Below are 20906 nucleotides of genomic sequence, written 5' to 3' on the forward strand. Positions count from 1 at the left end.
CATCTCCTTCCAATTAATGATATGTTGCCCTGCTACTTGCCAGAAAAATACCAGTTAGGAAGATAGATGTGAGCTTGATGCTCAAGCTTTCAAAATCAGGTCTGGTACCAATTTCTAGTGTGCCCTTGAGCAAGATAACTGTATTAGGTGTCTCAGAGGTGCTCTGCTGGCCTGTCCCTTGGGCTTTACAGCCCACTTGGAAAGGATCTGCAAAGCCTCCTCCTACTGCAGAGGAGTGCTGTCAGCACAAGGAGTGGGAGTTTAGCACCATCCCCATGTAAAATTGACCAGTGAGACCTACACAGGTCTACAGGGCATAATAACACATAGATTTTTTTTTTCCAGATTATATTTCAACAACCAGACAAGAAATCCCAAGAATGTCTCTGAGTTGGGCTTTCTAATGGAGTGGCTGAAAAGTACAGCAGGGCTGCAGCTTATTTTGGTTGCTCCTTTCCTGTTTGTCCTCACAGCAAGCACAGGCTCTGGTGTTGAGGACAGTGAGAGGAGGTGAACTGCACTGGAAACTGAGGTTGCTCCCTGCTACTGGTCAGGGGAAAACGGGACAAACTATTGTTTTATGATGACCAAGACTAATAACTTCTCTGAATGCATTTAATAAAAATGAGAGACGTTATACAGGAATGTTTCCTTTTACTGTAGGGAAGCAGCATGTTTTTATTGTGTGTTCTAATGACTTCAAGCCATCATGTTGGCCATCTTGAATATGGTTAAGAAAAATATGCTTACAGAACGATTTTCTTTTTAACAGTAACTGGAGAGGAAAGCTAGTGTGAATAATGGTACACAAGTACACTATTTATAAATGTGATTTATTTATACATCCTTTGTATATTTGTGCATTCATTGAGACCCTAATTTCTCAAGAAACTTATCTCTGTATCTTATTTACTCGTCTGGAGTGGCTTCCCCTTTTGAAACAGTCAACTAAACATATAATTGTTTAGAAACTCTACGGAACTTGCCAAAATATGAACTCATGCACAAGGAAGGGGCAGAAGTTCAGATTTCAATCTGGCCATGTGGGGCGGCACGTGCTGTCCTAAGCTGCTCTAGTGAAGTTGTTCCTTTTAGTTGCTCTCCAGAGGCTCTTTTATTGGGAGAGAAAAAAGATCAGACTGCCAAGAAGGAGGACGATGCTGTCTGCAGAGATGTATCCAGGCTCTGATAGGGAAAACAGAAGATTTATTTTGTCTTCTTTCTCTCCCTGTTCTGAGGGACTGTGGGAGAAAGTATAAGCTGAAAAATGGTAACTCTCTGCAAGGCCATACTTTCCACTCTGGGCCATACTCTGGTCTTTCAACTTACTGTGCTGGGACACTGATTACCCCTTTTTGTTATACTTCTTTGCCACTGGAAAGAAGCCCCTAATTCCTGGGTCACAGCCTTGTCCTTTTCTTCTGTGGTCCTGAAACTTGCCATCCACTAAGCAGCTGTAACCAGGATGGCGTTCTGCCTTACTGACACACAAGTATTTTCTTGCACCTTAGATATAATTCATAAGCAATATGCCATCATACAGTTCCACACTGGGACAAGACAAAAAAACACCACTTCTTTTTTCCTTGGACACACATTCAAAGGACTAGTCACCAAGAGAAAAACCATGGATTCCAGGAAAATTTGAGTTTTTCACCTTTTCCCAAAAGCAAGACAAATGTTTGTCATCAGCTGTATGGAGCAGGGAAAAATGATCCACTGCTTTTGATCTTAACTACACCCAATCAGTGTGAAATACAGATTACTAAAGAGTACCCTATAGGTCTCACATGTTGTTTATTGTTTGGCAGGATGCCAAGCAGCCTGTGAGCACAGAAGTGGAGACCACATCCTCCTTGCTCTCACAGCTTCCAGTGTCATTCTCTTAGGATGCTGACTGGTACCTATGCTGGGAGCCTCCAGGTCTGCCATGAAATGTGGGACCAAAGTCTTTCCAGGTGAACTTTACAAAAGGTGGCTGCATTTTCCCTGCCAGGTACCCCTAGTGTCATTCCAGGTGGCTCTTGTGGGGAGTAGCAGCCATGCTGCCGACTTGCACAGCTCATTCCAGGCTTTCTGTTCCGTTCGAATTGCTCAGTGTAAAATGCCAAGAAACGCTGCTGACCCAGAGTCAGCCAGAGCAGGTGGTGAGGCAGAAATGCTGTGACTCCTGTGAGCTGAGGTCTTGAGAAGCTGTTGAGCAGCAGCTGTTTTGTGCAGCTTCAAGGACACATCATGAAAAGAGCATTAAGGCATCTTAGAGCCTGACAGCATAGCTTCTTTCCCAGCTCAGTATTCAGGCAGCATTTCTCAGCACTTTAGAAGTCACAAACTAGTGACAGGCACTCCTGTGAGCATGCACAAGATGCAAAGGACCCATGCAACATGACTGGCATGCAAGAAAACTCAAGCCAGCCTTCACTCACCCCAACATTTAGATGAGCTGGAATAGGTCATTGCAAGGAAACTCTGAGAAGATGACTGCTGCTCCCTTCTGCAGAGGTTTGCCATGTGTTATGGCTCAGATGGCAAATTGTTCATGGGATTGAGCTTTCTTTCCCTCCTTGGATAATATATCCCATCCCTTCTTCATTCGTTATTGGCCATGGTACATATGGCAAGGCTTGGTGCACAGAGGGGTGGGAGGAGGTGAGGGTGCTGTGCTCAGGTGCTCCTGCAGTCAAATCCCACAGCCTGAAAGCCTTGGCTGGGAGGAAGACAGGGTGGCACAGGATGCCGGGTTGCTATTGGCATGTTCTATAAAATATGTCTTTTTGACACATTTTGTGAGATAGTGCAACAGACATGCATATGCCACTTAGCACACTTCTGGGAGCATGGCAGCAATCCAGTGGAGTTAGAGATTAAAGCTAAAATGGGATAGGATGTCTTTCAAAGATACGTACCCGGCACTCAGGTTAAGCCCTGTGGATAAAATTTGTAACTAAAAAAAATTCTGCAGATGTTTTGTGATTTCTCTTATATTTCTCTTGACCTGTATTTTACCTTGATCAGCAGATATTTCTTCTCAGATTAATTATCCTCCCTGTGTTCTACAAGGAACTCTTAGATCCAAACTCCTGGAGGATACATGTTTTAAGGAATAGGTTGGAGAATGATGCAATTATAGGGACATCTAGGCTATGCTTTCTTGCCCACTGACAGTTAGACTGATTTTATGTGCAGCATCTGAACATTATTTTGTAGGCAAAATTAGAGCTGACCTTTTGCCACTAAGCACTCCAGGCCTACCTTCCAGAGAGAGAAAACTGTATGGACAACTCTGTATTCTTCCTCAAGGTGTGGCATGAATTCAAAGCACATCTGAAATCTGATAGAGAATCTGTATGAGTATCCTGACAGCAATTCCAGCTTGACACCTCTTTGATGTGCAAGAGTACTGTGAGACACTCTCTCTCCTCATGCCTCTGACTTCCAGACATGCAAGTCTATGGTCCTCCTAGGAATATCCCAACAAGAGGGCAATGTATGTGTTACCTGTTTGCTATTAGAATTTTTCCCCATCCTCTGTTGTAGTGTGCAATTCTGCATTGCTATTGATTGGTTGTGTGCTGGCTGGCTGACTCTAATATACAGCATATTCACCACCTCTAATTGATTGCAAGTTCATCATCCTTTGCCCAGTACCCTGAGCAGATTGCTGTTGACATTTACTTATTTCATGATACTCTTTATTGCTCTTTGTCTTCTCATCAGCTTTTCTCTTTCCCTCTTCTGTCCTTTTGGCTCCCCTTTTACTCTGGCTTCCAAATCTCTGTTTGCCCATGTCTTTTCTTTTCCTCCTGTTACTTCCCTACTCTACAACATCATAAGCCTGTTTTTTGCCATGGTCTTGGTGAAACTTGTGTTTGCCACAGTCTCCTTTCTCACTGACACTTGTCTGCACCACAGCCTCTCTGTGTTGTATTGTGGGCCCCTCCTCACCCCTGCTGCTCATGCCCTCAGCAGCTCTCAGGAGACAGAGATGGGGTGGCACTGAGCACAGCCCATGGGAATGCAGGGATCTGAGCCCACACCTGAGTGATGTGCAGTCCTGAGCCCTTCCCCAGGTGCAGCTCAGTTATGCAAGTCATGGTGCACCAGGTGAACCAGAGAAAGCAGGCAAGAGTTAAAAGCAGGCTTTCCTTCAGTGCAAGGAGTAAGGTGGCCAGTGTCTGTGCTTTGGCGTGGGAGTACTTTCCACAACCCCTTTGCTGACCTGCACTGTGGCTGCCAGCATAAGGACACAAGTCCTGGTAAGAAAAACCCTAAAAATGAGCAGACATTGTCTGTTGGGTAGTGAGCCTCTAGCTGGTGCGTGTGAACAGTTTTCTACAATGGTGGCAATGGTGCACGTGTGTGACCTCAGGAGGTGACAGCCAGTGGCACTGTGGGCAGCAGCATGCTGGTGGATGCACACTGAGGGCTGTAAGCCTCCAGCATGCTCTGCTGCACTTGACACGAGCCCAGCCAGAATGCAGCCCAGGAACAAGCACACCTGTCTTCAGCACTGCTCATCAGCATGCAGAAAGTGCTGCCCCTGCACAGCAGGGTACAGCTACTGAGAGCTGAAGCCCAAGAGAGAGATGCTGGGGACAGCATGTTTAGACATGACCCACAGCTTTATGCCTTTCATGGATCAGCACCAGGGAGGTTTGTGCATCTCCTCACCTGCCTTCCCACTCCCATATGTGCTTGGTAGCCACTGTGTCCCCTTCCCAGGTGGTGGCTGTCACTGCAGCAATGTGCTGCATGAATGTTATTTCACAGACAGGAGGAAAGGGCACAGGCAACTGGCCCCCAGCACCCCCCTTTGGCTGGTGCCCAGTCCCAGTGATACTACAGAAAACAAAGGAAGGCTACCTGGAACACTCAGAATGCTCAGAAAACAAACAAACAAACAAACAAAAACAAACAAAAACAAAAACAAAAACAAAAACAGACAAAAACCCAACAAAAACAAACAAACAACAAAAAACCAAAAAAAAAAAAAAAAAAAAAAAAAAAAACAACAAAAAGCCCCTGTAAGAAGGGGCTCATTTTAATAGCTCCGAGCCTTGCACTCCTGTATGTCTTAGAAGGAGTTATATTGCTCTTCAACCTTTAAAAATAGTCTTGGGTTTGGAAATTATCATAGTGCAGATCTTCCTTTACTGGAAAGTTGATAGCAAGGTGTAAAAAAAAAAGGAAAAGAGCAGACAAGGATCTGGAATCAAAGGCAGGGAAGCACTTAGAGATGTGTCGACAAGAAGTGCTATATAGATGCCACATTGAAAGGACTGGCAGATCTCTGTCTAAGCTGTTCCTCCTCCTGGCTGCATTCATCTCCCAGCACAGTGCTTCTTCATCCGTACCATCCCTGTGACTGCAGTGGCACTTCCAGGGAAGGCCACGTGTTGAGCAGAAGTGCACAGTCCTGTCCATATTCTGGCTTCATAGGGCCCTTTCCAAAGCAGCAAGGTCCAGCCTTTGGTCCCTGACCTGTGCAGTGCAGCAAAGGGGCAGACAGCAGGGGGGTGACCCTGGCTCAAGTCCACGTGTTTTTCACTCCTCCTTTTGACCCATGATGGAAATAGACCATGTTGAGCTTCACTTCTCATGCAGAAGCTTAAAGATATCAGTTCACAGGCTCCAAGCAAATACCTATGGGTGACCAACAAGACAGCCAAGAGTTTTCCTCTTCTAGTGGGAGCTGCACTTGCCAACACAATGCTGCAAGGCAGCACTTTGGTCATAAAAAATTTAAGCTGTTTCTCCTGCCCAGCACATGCCAGAAAAAGCACAAATGAACAGCGCTAATTTCAGTTAATTTGCTGGACTAATTATGTCTAATCAAGAAATGGCATAGATGGGGCAGCTGAAATGAAGGGTGTGCAGAAAGGAAAAGTGTGAGAGATCCCCAGGCAGGTCACCTCAGACCTCTGAGCAGGGGAAGGGCAAAGCCTCCCTGCACCAACCCCAACATCTGCCCAGTGCTGGGGGCTCCCAGCAGAGGAAGGGTTGGTGTGGTGACCAGTGGGCTGCTCAGGCCGGGCAGGTCACTCTGGTGTCACTGGAGGGGCCAGAGAGAGTGGCTGCTGGCTGGGGACCACTGTGACTGGATGGCACACTGGACCCTGCAGGCACCAGTCCTCTGCAGAGGAATTTGGCAGTCACCTGTCTGCAAGCAGCAGGCAAAGAGTCAAAAAGAAGCCCAAACGTTACCTTTTAAATTGATCTCAGAAGATACAGCAACGCAAATTTTGAAATCAAAGTCATAGTTCTGACAACTTAAAAATGATCGAAATTTAATTCATCATTCTTATTATTTAACTTTAGGTGGGAGAAGCAAAATTTTCCAGAGAGGGAGGATATATAGTTATATAGTTAGAAATACAGCTGAGTTCAGGTATGATATAAAGGTAGTTTAAATTACCTTCCTTTATCTCCATTTTTATCTTATCTTAAATGAAAAAGAACATTATTTTTTTTTTTTAATCAAATTGGTAGAATTTAGGCTTTGAGCGGGAGAGAAGATGTCTTCACCATAAACAAAAGATGGTTTGTGGAAGTTTGTATTTGACAGCTGTCTTCAAACAGGTAATCAGATCACATAAATGCACCAGATACTCACTGAGAGTTAACAGTAAGAGAGCTAACAATTACACACAGGAAGATGTGACATCATCAGTTTTGATGGTTTCCCCTGTGGTTTTTACTTCTCCTTTTGGTGAAAGTGAGACAACTGTGATTTTCTCTCATTTCCACTCTCTTCAGAAACAGTGAAAGTATCTGTCTTTCTTTTATATCAGCATCTTCACTTTGCTGTTGATTCAGAAGCAAATCCAGTTGTACAAACAGATTAAGTCTAAAATGCAGCATTTTCCTCAAGCAGTAGTTTATGCACAAAACCTCCAAGCCACAGAATCACAGAACAGTTGAGGCTGCAAGGAACCTCTGTGAATCTCCTAGTTCCCCCCTCTGCTGCTCAAAGTAGATGACATATGGGGACCAAAAAAAGTAGAAGTATGCTCTGCCTGTCACTTCAATGAAATGTATGCAACAATTTCTGTAAAATACTAGCATCTTCTTAGTGCATCTAATGAACAGTCATTGTTTAGATATTTTGGAATACAGATGGCATTCAGAATTCATAAAGTAGGCCGGAAGCACTAATCTTCATCCCAGAAATCAGTAACACAGATATAAAATCAAATGAATACTTGTATACTCATGCTCCAGATGATAAGTTTTTGACATAACAGCACGCCAATGAAAAGTACTGAGCAATTTTCTTTTAAGCAGAATTTTAAGGACATTGTTTTTGTGCTTGCAAGCCCCTGGGTGTGTGAATCCTTCTGTAGTTTTATAGCTTTCTTAGCCACCAATTTATTTTACACATAGGAGATGCACACTGTTCATCAATATTTAGCTGCAAGCAGGGTTTGAAGGTTTTGAAAGAATATGAGAAGGCAGCTGCATCCAGTGTTTCTACACAGGAACACTTAGCAGCAGCACACTGACATTGGCTGGTCTGTGTCCTGTTCTGAGCCACTGACCCTTCCCTGTGCTCCCTCTAGGCAACCAAGCCCCTGAACATTGGTTTAGATGCAAGATTTTATATGCCCTGGTTTTAGCCACCTGAACACTCTTGGCTCTTCATGTCTGCTCCTGAACTACATCACACAGTGGGAGCCACCAAACACACCTGTGCTTGTGCCCACACACGGCTCTGCCAGAGCAGGCAAGGGCCAGCTGTCCAAAATCATTTGCTTTAGGGACAGGCAGGCTGCAGCAAGGCTCTCCCTCCTTACAGGTCTTTCTCATCTCATTTCCAGCTGCTCCAGATTTATCCGCAGACCCTTTCTTCAGGTTAAGGAGCATTGAGGATTTTGGTTCATGTTTTTCTCACAAGTCACTGGAAGATTTTCTTACCACCTTTCTGTTTCTTGCCACCTCTGCCAGCTGTCACCATCCCCAGAGCAGAATCCGGACAACAGCCTCAGCCTCTGTTTTAAGAGTGGACTGTCCTGGGGAATGATGCCTGAGACAATAATGTTCTAGATGTCTTCCCCATGCCTGCTGTACCTGGCCTGTGCTGCTCATTATTCAGGTCTGAGCTTCTGTGATTTCCAGTCAAGTAGTGAAAAGCGAAGCCTTGCAGATTTTGGTTTGCTCCAGACATCCCTCTGTGAGAGGCAGCAGCAGAGGGACTGTTGCACAAGCAGTTCCAGCATCTGCATGACAAACAGGACAGCAGAGGCAGTGAGGAAGAAAGTTGTAAGTCACACAAATGACTAAGTAATGGCTAAGCCACTCCCAAACATCCACACAGTGATTTCACTGCCATGTCAGTGGACACACGGACAGCCAGTGACACTGCCTTCAAACACTGGCAGGTTTGGCTCCAATATAATTAATTTAGAACTAATTACAACTGCCATACCAAAGTCAGATGAGCCTCAATATTATATAGGAATTTAGTCAAATTCAAAAATAATCAGACCTTACCTTATGCATTTTTAAAAGAATCAAAGAAGAGGGATGTCCTCTGTTTAGAAAGTGAGACACTTTTGCTGAAACCTGTACAGTTGTCATTGAAAATGTTAATCTTCTGTGTGCTGAAATAAAACTACGATCTGACAATTTGATTGTCTTAGAAACCATGATTAAAGCTTTCTTCTTAGAATTGTGTTGTTGAATGGTTGATTACTTAGACAGTCTTCTCTGTGCTTTCAAAAATCATATTGACAACCTTGAAAATCTAGTTGCTGCTTTTCCCTGCCTCTACCGTCAGAGATGCTTATTAATTTGATAAGAAGTTTGAAAACTTTATTTACCAAGAATTGTAGATAATGTATTCTTTTCAGACTTTCAAATGTACAATAGACTCTAAAACCAACTTTATAAAATATTATTTGGATAGTAAAGCCTCCCCTAGATTGACCTGCCATGTGCTCATATGCACACATTTGATAGGCCTGTTTTCACACATCAGATTAGGGAACATAAAAAGACCATGGCATTTCACAGCAGAGAATAATGGTGGGGGGGAAGGAGGGGAGAAGTAATAATAAATTTCTGAACATAGTTGAAGTCTGAGAATATATCAACTCTTTCAGGCTTCTGGATTCATACACAGCAAAACCTAGGATTGCATCCAATAAGGCAGATGGTGATCTGCTGGTCATCACATCTCCTGGACAGACTTTAGCTCCATTCAGATGCCCAGGCACAGGCTGGTAGGGGTGCTTTTGGGTGCTGTGACTTTTCTCTACCCAAGGTAGATGGTTACAGAGATTTTTGCTTCTTCTTATTCTTTTTTGGGCCAGCTCTTCTTGCTTTCCCTAGTATCTGTCCAAAGCATTTTGACAAATCTGGTATGAGGCCTACCTTAAAGTCATGTCAGTTACCAAAACTTTCAGGTCAACTCCCTAACTAGTATCAGCTTTTAAGAATTCTTAATTTAAATATAGTCAGTGTTCTGCTTCCCACAGTGCCTCCCTACTCCAGTTATGTACAAAATCCTTAGACAGAAGACCTTTTTGAGGAAACTGGTGTGGTCTTATCTGGCTGAAAGGTCTTGAGATAACATTGTGTCACTAATGTAGAGAAAGTTCAGCATAAAAATAGAAGTCACTACTTAAAAAGGAACTATGATAAGCATTCATCACTAAGCATGTGCCCATCAGAGATATTCAGCATGTTTATTTTAAAGGTAAGCTTCACTATGGTGATTTTTTTTTCCCAGAAACAGATGATATATAATGTTTTACTAGCACTCGAATGGGTTCCAAGTCAAGCTGTTTGTCAACTGGAAATTTCATCTTGCAAGAGAAAAGTATTTTAAAGCTGCTCAGCAGTGAAATTCACATAAAGGAATAAACTCTACATAGCAGATTTGTATTCCTTAGCTCATCTTCCTGTGCTGGAAATCTGGACTTCACAGCTCTGTGCTGTTGAGAACAGAGAATGGTTAAAAAATATAGCAAATACTGCAAATATAGCAAATACTGTAGAAGTTTCTTCCATAATGTCACTTTCACTGGGAGCTGCATTCATGGGAATGCTACCATCTCACATTGCCAGCAGCAGTAGAAAATATTATTTACATGAATCCACACAGACCTTTACATCATTCCCTCCTTGAATCCCACAGCAAACCACCTTTTGTCTGAAGTCAGAGCAAACAGAAGAAAATAAATATTGTGCTGGTGAATGTGATTAACAAGGCATAAAACATTACAGCCATGGTGACTCTTAGATGGGAATAGAAGCATAAATGCCAACTAATTCTTTGTCCTGAAAACCAGGGCTCAATCATCCTGTTGGCAGAACTACTAGTGCTACAAGTACTCCTACAGGGAAACTGTCCCATGACAGAGTCTCTGCAAGGCAGATTTCATCATTTACCCACAATAAGAAGAGAAGAGCAAACAGAAAACTGCTCAGAAACTGCCAGTGTTAAGAAGGAATGACTCTGCAGGCTGCAGATGTAGATTAACAGAGAGAGACCATCAGGAGCTATGACTCAGAGACAGTTTCGAAGCTGTGGTTCCAAGATTTGGGCAGAAGCGTTCCCCCAGAATTGCTTTAAAATTATTCTTATTTCTTTAGTCTCTGCCCTGACAGAGTTTGTCATCTTTATCTCTACCCATGCCTCCTTGGTCTACATGCTTTACTTTGCATCTCTTGCCTGGACTAATTCTTGTCCCTCATTTTTAAGTCTTTACTCTTTATGTTTCTTCTTCCTCCACCAGAAGGCTTGAGGATGGGGTATTTGGTATGCCAGGAGCTCCTGACTAGGGCTGTTACAACAGTCAGGACAGAGGGAAGCCCAGGCTGATGGATCACTGCTGGAGCTGATGCTCATATCTGTGTGAATTTCTACACCTGCCTGAGCTACAATTCCCACAATACAGAGGGAACATGAGTGTAAGGACCCACCTTTATCTACAGATGAAGTGACACCAGAAGTGTCACTTGTAAGGAACAATCGGACTTTGGGTCACTCAGTTGTGCTCCCTTCTGTTAAACCTGTGACAAACACCGGGGAGTAAAACAAATATTCATACATTTTTAGTTACATAGCCACATACGTATGTGTTACAGCCAAGTATTAAAATTCTTATGCATCCATGATTTCACACTGACTTTGCGCTGTATTTATATCACTACAAAAGAGGCTTTAAAAATGCACCAGATTTTCAGCAAGTGTAAATCAGTTTAGTTTCACTGCAGTGCATTGCCTTGACTTTGGTGAATTTAATTCAGACCTGAATCACTGAAAGCCCACTGACTTGTACCAGCTGAAAGTCTAAATTTAAGACACTCATAAAACAACTAATGAATTTATCTCTTTGTATCAAAACAAGCTTGGGTGAAAGCAAGCCAATGAGTCTATCTGTATACATACTACTTTCCACAGGACTGCCAAAATTTTTTTTGTTTAGAAAATGTGGCTGACATATGAAATTCTCCATGGGAATCAAACACAAAACTGTTAAGATTGCCTCTCTGCAGCTAATTACTTCTTCCAGTTCTCATCCATATGACTAAGGTTTTGCTTATCTGATAGCTAGAGTCAGAGTTCTATTATGTATTGGTAAAGGAATTACTTATATTGAACTTAGTAATGAAATAACTGGCTGATTTCTTCCTGTCTAAAGGACAGGTCAATTTGTATTTAGTTTGCTTTTTTTTTTAAACACTCTGCAAGAAAATGCATTCATTTTTTAGAGAGCTACGAAGCAGATTTAATCTGATACTCACTGCCACTATGTAGAAGGCAAATTGCCAACACTGCTGACATAAATGAGCACATAATCTTAGCAGCCCTTAAGACCCTCTGCAATCTATTCTGGCTTCCACGCTGGCATTGTGGACTTAGCTGCTAGTTCATCTACCAGACATTTTCCAGCAAGATCTCTCAGGCATAGTCTGAACTTCTAGGATCTCATCTCTGCTTGATGCCTAAATTTGAGGTTTTTTACTTTAATTGTAACTCAAGTTTTACCGACTAACTGACAACAGTGTGGTGGAGTCCTGCCTTCAAATGTGGAGCTTTTGCTGCTGAGATTCAAACACACTTTTGCTGACCTCCCTCTGTAACAAAACTCTTCACCTTCAAGTAGTACAGCATAGGAACAGATTATGAGTGGAGAGGTCTTCCAGAAGTCCTTTTTGGGAGAATTTGACAAGGCAAGTTGTGTGCTGGGGCTGCTGCTGAATATGGGAAGGGCACTTGCACCTCCCATCTACCCTCTCCACTGGAATGGAAACTATTTGTATCAGCTCTTGCCGAGTTCCCTGAACATATCTAGGGTACTTGACAGGTATTTAGCCCAGGGTGGTGTCTGCCCAGGGACAGCTAAGAATAGCTGTGTTTACTAACACCTCTCACAAATGACAGCCAAGAGCAGCAAGACAGGTAGTAGGGGGTGAGTGGATAGGAGGAGTCAGGAGACTGCTTCCTCTTTCTGCTTCGTTGAGTCACTCAGCATCTGCTTCCTTCTCGCACAATGGGAGTTTCTAAGCACACTCCCACTTTTGATAGCTGGATGAAAAGAGGTGATGCACATTATGATTAATTTTCATAAGCAGCTATTAGGCTTGCTCATGGCTTTGAAAGGCCTGTCAAAGAGAAAATCAAACTGAGATCATGATCTGACTCCTTCCCCAGCTCTGTAAAGACTCAGCAGTCAGTGGACACTGAACCTTCTCATGTGGCAGGTTTATACCCCACTCTGAGATACGGCAGTTTCAACAATGCAGCCAAACTCCCCGGCTGGGCAGGTCAGAGAAGAGTAGGATTCCCACAAGGGAACTTGTTTGCCTGACTTGGATATTCAAATTTTATCAGATAGGATCAGGATCTCCCTCTGCAGTAGGCGAATTTCCTTCTGTCCTGTGTAAGGAATAGCACAGGCATTTGTTCAGGAACATGACAGCATTGGGTACTTCAGTGCAGGAACAAGATGAGTGCCAAAACAGGGTAGATTGGGGCACAGCTGTGAAAATGTCAAGCAATGGAGGATCCATCACAGCATGACAGGAGACTCTGGAACATGCATCTGTCTTCTCCTCTTCTTCATTGTTCACATATGTGTGTGCCATGCCCATCCTGTAAGAAAACATAGTATAATAAATGTGGTGGATTAATCATCCTGAGTTTTTACCCAGCTTTCTCCCCCAAGGAAGGCCAGAAAAAGGATATTTGCTGCAGCTGACCTGACTCTAAGGGCCTGGGTGCCACTCAGCTCCCAGGGATGTGGTAGTAGTGAGCTTGAAGCACATCTGCTGCTCTCCTGCCCTGCACCAGGCTCCTTTGCCCACTCCAGCCCCATGGGGGCCAGAGACAGCACACCAGGAACAGCAGAAACAGTGACTGAAACACCTTGCTCCGGGGTGGGGGACTTTCCACACACAGGGTGTGGGGTCTGGCATGGGATGAGACTTGAAGTGTGTGATATGGGAAGGATTTCCTACTGTTGCTTCTAAATTAAGGAAGAGAATAATTTCCAGGGGTTGATTCTGAACAGTAAGGAGAAGATCTTGTCCTGAAGTGCCCTTTGTGAGTGAGAGTCTCTCTTAAACAACAAAGAAGTTGCAGTGAATGTGGCTTTCCCAGCCTCTGTGAGCATCTTGTTATCAGCTGGAGAAGTCTTTGAAGATTCTAATTAAGGTCTGACTTCACCTAAATATCTGTAGTCAAGAAAGATACTTAAGCCTAGAATGAGCTATGTTCTTCATAAAGAGGATACTCAGCAAGTATGTAACTGTCTTCTAGAATGGGCGAGGCTAGGCAAAGAAAAGCTAGAGAAGAAAAAGAAAAGAAAAGAAAAGAAAAGAAAAGAAAAGAAAAGAAAAGAAAAGAAAAGAAAAGAAAAGAAAAGAAAAGAAAAGAAAAGAAAAGAAAAGAAAAGAAAAGAAAAGAAAAGAAAAGAAAAGAAAAGAAAAGAAAAGAAAAGAAAAGAGAAAAGAAAAGAAAAGAAAAGAAAAGAAAAGAAAAGAAAAGAAAAGAAAAGAAAAGAAAAGAAAAGAAAAAGAAAGAAAGAAAGAAAGAAAGAAAGAAAGAAAGAAAGAAAGAAAGAAAGAAAGAAAGAAAGAAAGAAAGAAAGAAAGAAAGAAAGAAAGAAAGAAAGAAAGAAAGAAAGAAAGAAAGAAAAAGAAAGAAAGAAAGAAAGAGAAAGAAAGAAAGAAAGGAGGAAAACAGAACAGAAAAAAACAGAAAAAGCAGAATGAGAAGAGGAACTTCTAAAATGGACAAGGTTTTATTTTATTTTACCCTCATCCCTTCCCTGTATATCTGTTACAGGTTCAATGTTGCTTTTGCTTTATCACTAAGCATTAAGTGTGCCAAATCACCTTGCAAAAATCTTGAACCAAAAATGAGCCTCAATTTTGATTTTGCTACAGTCACTAGCAAATCCATTTATATCAGGGGCTAAAGATCATGGTGGCTTTGCTTGAAAAACATTGCATCAGTAGCAAGAAGGTGATTATAACGTGTTAGGCTGGGTTCTTAACTACTTAATTCAGTTTGGGTCTGGTGTAATTTTATTTTTCCACCAGTGGTGTGGAACCTAGAATAACCCTTTTAAATCTCCTGTAGAGTTAATCCAACAGGCTGCTGTACAGAAATCAGAGCAAGGCTGGGCAGTTGCAGTCACTTTAAGATGTTTCTTAAGGAAAATAATTATATTTAAAAGGAATAATACTTTCTGAAGACTGTTTTTTTCTCTGCTCAGTCTAATGGAACCCCTTGAGCTCAAGACATTATTGTATGTGACAGTATGAAATTGCTATTTTCTTTGAAATCTGTTTCACTTTCTTACCCTCGCTGAAATGCTGAAGGCTGTAACACTGATATATCTGCTTCCCAGGGACAAATGCAAGTAACTAGGACTTTGAAACATTTCGTAAATATTTCTGAAAGCACATTTAATACCCCTACATAATTTTTCTCCTTTTTGAAGTGTATGTGCTGTAGCTTGCTCTGAGAAAGAAACCCCCAAACTGGCCACTGAACAATGCTGTGGAACACAGGAGTTTTTAACCATGTCCTCTCTGACCTGCACGACTGTGTTTAACAATAACAATAGAAGAGTTATCATATATATATATATATATATACACACACTCACATAGTCTTGACATGGGAAAAAATCCCTACATTATACATATTAATTTCTATTTAGAGAGATTTGTGAGTGATTAGAAGTTTCTTTGCACCTTCAGACATCAAAGGACAGATTTTAGGAAATGAAATTAGTTGTATCATTGCAGACAGAATTTATTTCTCCTTAAGATATTTAATGTTTTTTAAGGAGACATATGGCTAGAAAGAATGCTTCTGTGCACATGGAGGAATGTTGCCTTAATATGCACTTCTTAAAATTAATTTGGGAATGCTTTGTACTCTCAAATGAAACAATACAATACTGGAAGTTCGGGAAGAACTTGATACAAGAAGTACAGCCTGATATATGCAGAGTTAACCTTTGTGCCAGGAGGCCCTGAAGAACTTGGTCTGTGCTCCAACTCCTACAGCCAGAAATATAAACAGTTGTTCTGCTAGATGCTAGTATCTCCTTTCTGAAAAGTCAAAATGTGCTTGCAAGTACAGTGAACAACCTTTGCTTACTTCCAAGCTAGAAAAAGGGTGTTATGGTGAGAGAGAGGATTGTCTGTTTAGCTTGTTAAAAAGAAGATAAATTGATGTCCCTTTAAACCAGCAGGTAAGATATGAGTGTCTTAAAAGTGAGAAAATAGAATGTACCCAAGAGCTATTCAACAAAACAGAGAAGTGTGACAAGTACCAGTGCCTGGAAGTTGGATTTGGGCACATTGGATACGATGCATCTCTCAGCAGCAAGGATGATTAATGGCTGGAACAAACCCCATGAGGTTCTTTATCCTCTGTCTCTTGCCATCTTGAGTTCAAACTGTTATGAAAGATGGGACTTCACCAAGTGTAAGTCACTGAATTACTCTAAAGACCAGCTGAATTAAATTCTACAGTTTGCATTAAACAAGCCAGAACAAATCTGCTGCTCATTCTCCCTCATATGGATGAGTTTTTCCATTGCTTCCTCTACACAGTGGCACTTGTGCCACAGTCCATGCCTGCAGCAGAACATTTCATATTTTGTCTCCTTAGCAGATGAAGCTTACTTACTTCACTGTGAATCAAAAGTTATAGTGAGAAGGAGCTGTAATCTTTTCATACTGCCTTCTCACAAGACACTGTCAGATTAAGGTCAATAACTGCATGGAAATCCAATATCCAATCCCAGGCTTGGGACTTCAAAACACCCTTACTCATATTGAACTGCCCATGTCTTGGGATGACAACACTGTCCTAGCTGTAAAATGCTGCTAGCAGCATACCCTGGCAGCAAAGAGGTCTACCAGACTGACCCCTTGGCTCAGCATCATGCTCAGTGAGGTTTGCAGAGCTCCCTGTTGCCACAGCATCCTTGCTAGCAGCAGGCAAAGCGGCCAATGCAGCCCCATGGCAGAGAGCAGAGCATCGATGGGCCCAGAGCAGCAGGGCACCATGCCCTGGGGCCAGGGCTGAGCAGGCAGAGCCCCTGAAAGGGAAAACCCACAGCCTGGCACATGCCCCAGCTTCAGAGCAGTGCCTCCAGACACCGGTGATTTGTCACACTAAGCAGTTGACATCCATCTGCCATAACCATGTCAGGTGAAGCAATTTTGCCTTTCTCTTGAATTCCCATATTCAGATAGGTGCTGTTGGGAGGCAAAGGACACATTTTTCAAGCCTCATGGTCTAAATTTGTAAATGAAGACTCGAAGGTGCCTTTGATGACTGGGAATTTATGACATTTTAGAAAACAGGTCATTAATCTAGGTGCCTATTTCTGTGCATGTTTCTAACTTTAGTCAGAAAGCAAGAAATTACTATCTTCCCATTTTGAAATGTACAAGTAATGTATTTGAGGATCCTTCACTGACAGAGCTGTACTCCTCCATAATCTTTGTCTATAATAATTTTTTAATTTTTGACTTCTCATTTGATTGGCCTGCAGGGTTGGATCTGAATAAACTTCCTTGGGATATATGCCTTGGCAACGGTACTTTCTTTGTGTCAGATCTACTTCAAACTGTTTATGATTTGGATTTCTTTTTCATCTGGTAACATCTAAGTGCACTTTTACAATGTGAAAACAATGTAGGGACAAACTTTGCACTTAGAAAAACTGCACTTGGGAAAGTTTGTCTGGGAGGTGTTGACCCTGAAGGTAGTTACAAGGTAGAGTATGCTGTATTTGTTTAAGTGAATAAATTCCACAGTGCCTTGCTGGATTAACATTAAGTAAGGACACTCTTACACATTTCTTATCTGACCTATGAGGGTCATTAACAGCAAGATGTAGCTGCTATTGTGTCAGCCTGACTGTACTGGCCAGGAGATGGTCTGATTTTTCCATTCCCTGTTACTGTACAAAATTGCACTCATGGGAGAGAGAGCCAAAGATACAAAATACTGATGATTGTTGTACCAGGGTCTGGTAGTGCCACTTGCTTTCCAGCAAGCTTTAATATTAATCACATGGTGATGCAACCTTCCCCTGATGTTTTGAGCTGTGCTAACTGCTAACTGCTACATGTACACAAAAAATTGGTCCTTGCCTCAAACCAATACAGAAATCCCAGCACATACGGAAACACAGTAATGTACAAAGGAATATAATGACCAAACAGAAAGGGGAACACCGGGTAAAAATGTGAGGATTGTGGTTAACATAGCAAACAGAGGTCACACCACAGCAAGTGCATCATCCATATGCTAGTACTTGACAAGCTTCACAACTGTACTGAATTTAGAAAGGTCTGAAGGAAGCACCTTGGTTATTTTGGCTGGATGTATTCCCTCAATAAAGGAGTGGCATGGGATAAAGGTGAGGGTGTCTGGCTGAGAAAGAATAGCAATAAAAAAAAGCACAAGCTGGTATTAAAGGTTGATCTCACAGACAAGAGTTAAGGCTCCATTATTTCAAAGTGTGATTATTGAGTATTCTTGCACTGACAGATGCAGTATTGGGCACAGATATCACAGAGAGCTGTCCAGAAGGTGAAACAGAAAAGAATTTTACTTGGATAAGTTCAGCATATCATGAAAAGGACATGCTTTAAAATGTAGCCCAGGAAGCTCTATTTCTGCAGTGTAAACCTATTTCCTAATATGCCCCCATGGCTATTTCCTTCTTTACCCAGTTGGGCAGGGCTGAGCTGTGACACCTGTAAATTGAAACCCAGGTCCTTCACTGAGTTTGTGACATTTGGTTTAACCCAGATAGAGAGACTGGACTTCATGTAAATGAGATGATCAATACAGTTGTGCCATACCTGATAGAAATATAGCATAATTGGCTAAAGCAATGCAAGGCTTGGAAGTGCAGCCTATGCCAAAATCAACAGACTAAAGCTCTGAGGAAGATGGGGGATAGCAGAATTACCCTCAAAGGAGGATTCATCTCACTTCTCTGTAGCCTTCTAAAAGTATGGTTTAATCTTGCTATATGTGCCATTACCTATAGATAGAGAGGTCTATACTTACCCTCTTGTTGTAAGTTTTAGACAATTCAGGTTTGCTAATATAAATCCCACTCCAGGTTTCTACACAGGAATTCCCTGGTGCTTTCCATTACTTTTTCATTTTTACAGACAAACTGTACTTCTTCTATTCCATACTTGTTCAGGATGAAGGCCTCAAAAATGCAGAAGCATTACTATGGAAACTTGTAGAGGGGAAGATTGACTTTTTTTTTTTTTTTTTGCTTTCATTTCACAGGTTTACATTAATGTTTTCACTTAGAAGCATTTGTTTTAAGGCTGAAGTGCTCCACATACAGAACTCACACATATTGAGTTGAAAGAACTGCAAGTGCTGGACCAAAGAAATGAATATCCATTACATTTTCAGCTCACTGATTATTTCTACATGAAAATCCTTTTGGTGCTTTTGGACCTCACCTTTTTCATTTAAAAAGTGAAATGAAAACAAAAAAGACAAAAGCCTGCTGACCCAGTCTGCTCCCAAATGAAACTTTTCTAACAAAAACTGCCCAGATGTGGCCAAACAACTTCTGCTAATAAGTGAAATGTACACAGGAGTTATATTCATCGTGTGAGTGTGAAGGAAGATTAAAATTAATGCTCTTTTAATTTTCTATACAATGTATGCTCTGAAAGGTGTTATTTTTTCAGTCAAGTAATTACAGGGTGGAGAGAATGTGAGGCCAATGGCAGGAGGTTAATTACATGACCAAACACCCACTACATCTTGCTCAAAGGACCCTGAAATGATTACACATTGTTGTAACTAATAGCCTAGTCTGGACTGCTGGTTGGAGGGCTACCCTCAGCTTAAAAGGAATGCATAACTTATACCTAAGAATCTTTACTATTTTAAAAAATAATGCTGTATACCACAAAGAGACTAGCTACATTTCTGGAGACAGGAGATGTCAGTTTATTTACATGGTGCACTTGAGGATTTTACATAGACTCTATTTCTTATGGTCAGCCAATTTCTCATCTTCTTTCACAACACAGCAGTTGGTAAGAAAATAGTTTAAAGTAGAGATCTGTAATTAAAAATAAAAGCTATCAGAATGCTTTTTTTCATACCTGCAGCAGCTCTGAACTTTGCTTTAACTGATTTCATTTTAGATTATATCGGAAAAGGCCAGGAGATATCATCCGATAATCTAATGTGTATACCAGTCATTAAAACTCTCCTCCATACTTCTGCTTTAAAAAAAACCACTCCCTAGATGTAAAGAGTCTTCAAGAAAAACAGTCAGTATTTATCTGAAAATTAATCCAGCAGATATTACAGTATTAGGATAAGATTGAGTGGTCACCTCTTACTGGGACTCACCTCTCTTCCCATGTGCTTCTGATTTCCAGGAGCTATTCACCTGAGGACAAACACACATCTTGCTTAAGTCAATCTGAATGCCCGTGTGCTACAAGACAGTCAGACTCTCATCCCCCTTGCTGAACATGGATCACAGCACAGCTCAGCAAAGACAGGACAAAGGCTGTCTGTGCTCTGAACCTACAAACACAGGTATGCCTGAGCACCCCATCCAGCAGGAGACCCTGCCTTGAAGCCAGATGCACAAGAAGAGCTTCCTGGCTCTTTCTCTGAAATGGTCCCCTGGGCCATTTCAGCATCCAGATCCACTCCTTTATTGCCCAACTATCTGTAAGTTAAGTGGTTAGCAAAGTCTGGCGGGGAAATGGATAGCTCATAGACAACTCCTGGGCATGGACTAGGAAAGAGCACGTGCCAGCAACCTCTCCAGCAGGCAATCTGCACACAGCCACTCTATTTTACGGCTAAAACAATTTTAAACCATGGAGGTGGTCAAGCTAGGTCAGCTGGCTGTAGGACTAGAGAAAGGTCCTTACATTGCCTATTTCATTAGTACAAATATAACTCTGGATATTTTTGATCCAGGAAGTATTTACTAATAAATTACTTTGAAAGATCTATACATGATAAAAATTAAGCATTTTCCTTAAGGGAAGTTTCTTGACAGTTTTCATCCATACAGAAACCAAAAAGTAAGATATATTTATTAAGATAGCTGCCATTTTATACAGTTCTGTGCTTCCCCCTCCCTAAAAATAGAGCGAGGATAATTGAACTGAAAAACCTAAAGATTTCCAAAACCCAATTACATAACTTGCCACACTTCCTCTGTTTTCCCCTCTTACTTGTATTTCAAAGAGGTCAAGGTTATTAAATACAGGCTTCTGCATTAATACAGTAAGAAAAGCAGGAACTAAGCACATACATTTAATGTAACGTGAATTTGCTCACATAGCCTGTATATAGTATGTTTACCAATTTGGGTATGAAATTGATACTTTGATGTCCACAGTGT

The sequence above is a fragment of the Ammospiza nelsoni genome, chromosome 3 (genome assembly GCF_027579445.1).
Source record: "Ammospiza nelsoni isolate bAmmNel1 chromosome 3, bAmmNel1.pri, whole genome shotgun sequence".
NCBI lineage: Eukaryota > Metazoa > Chordata > Aves > Passeriformes > Passerellidae > Ammospiza > Ammospiza nelsoni.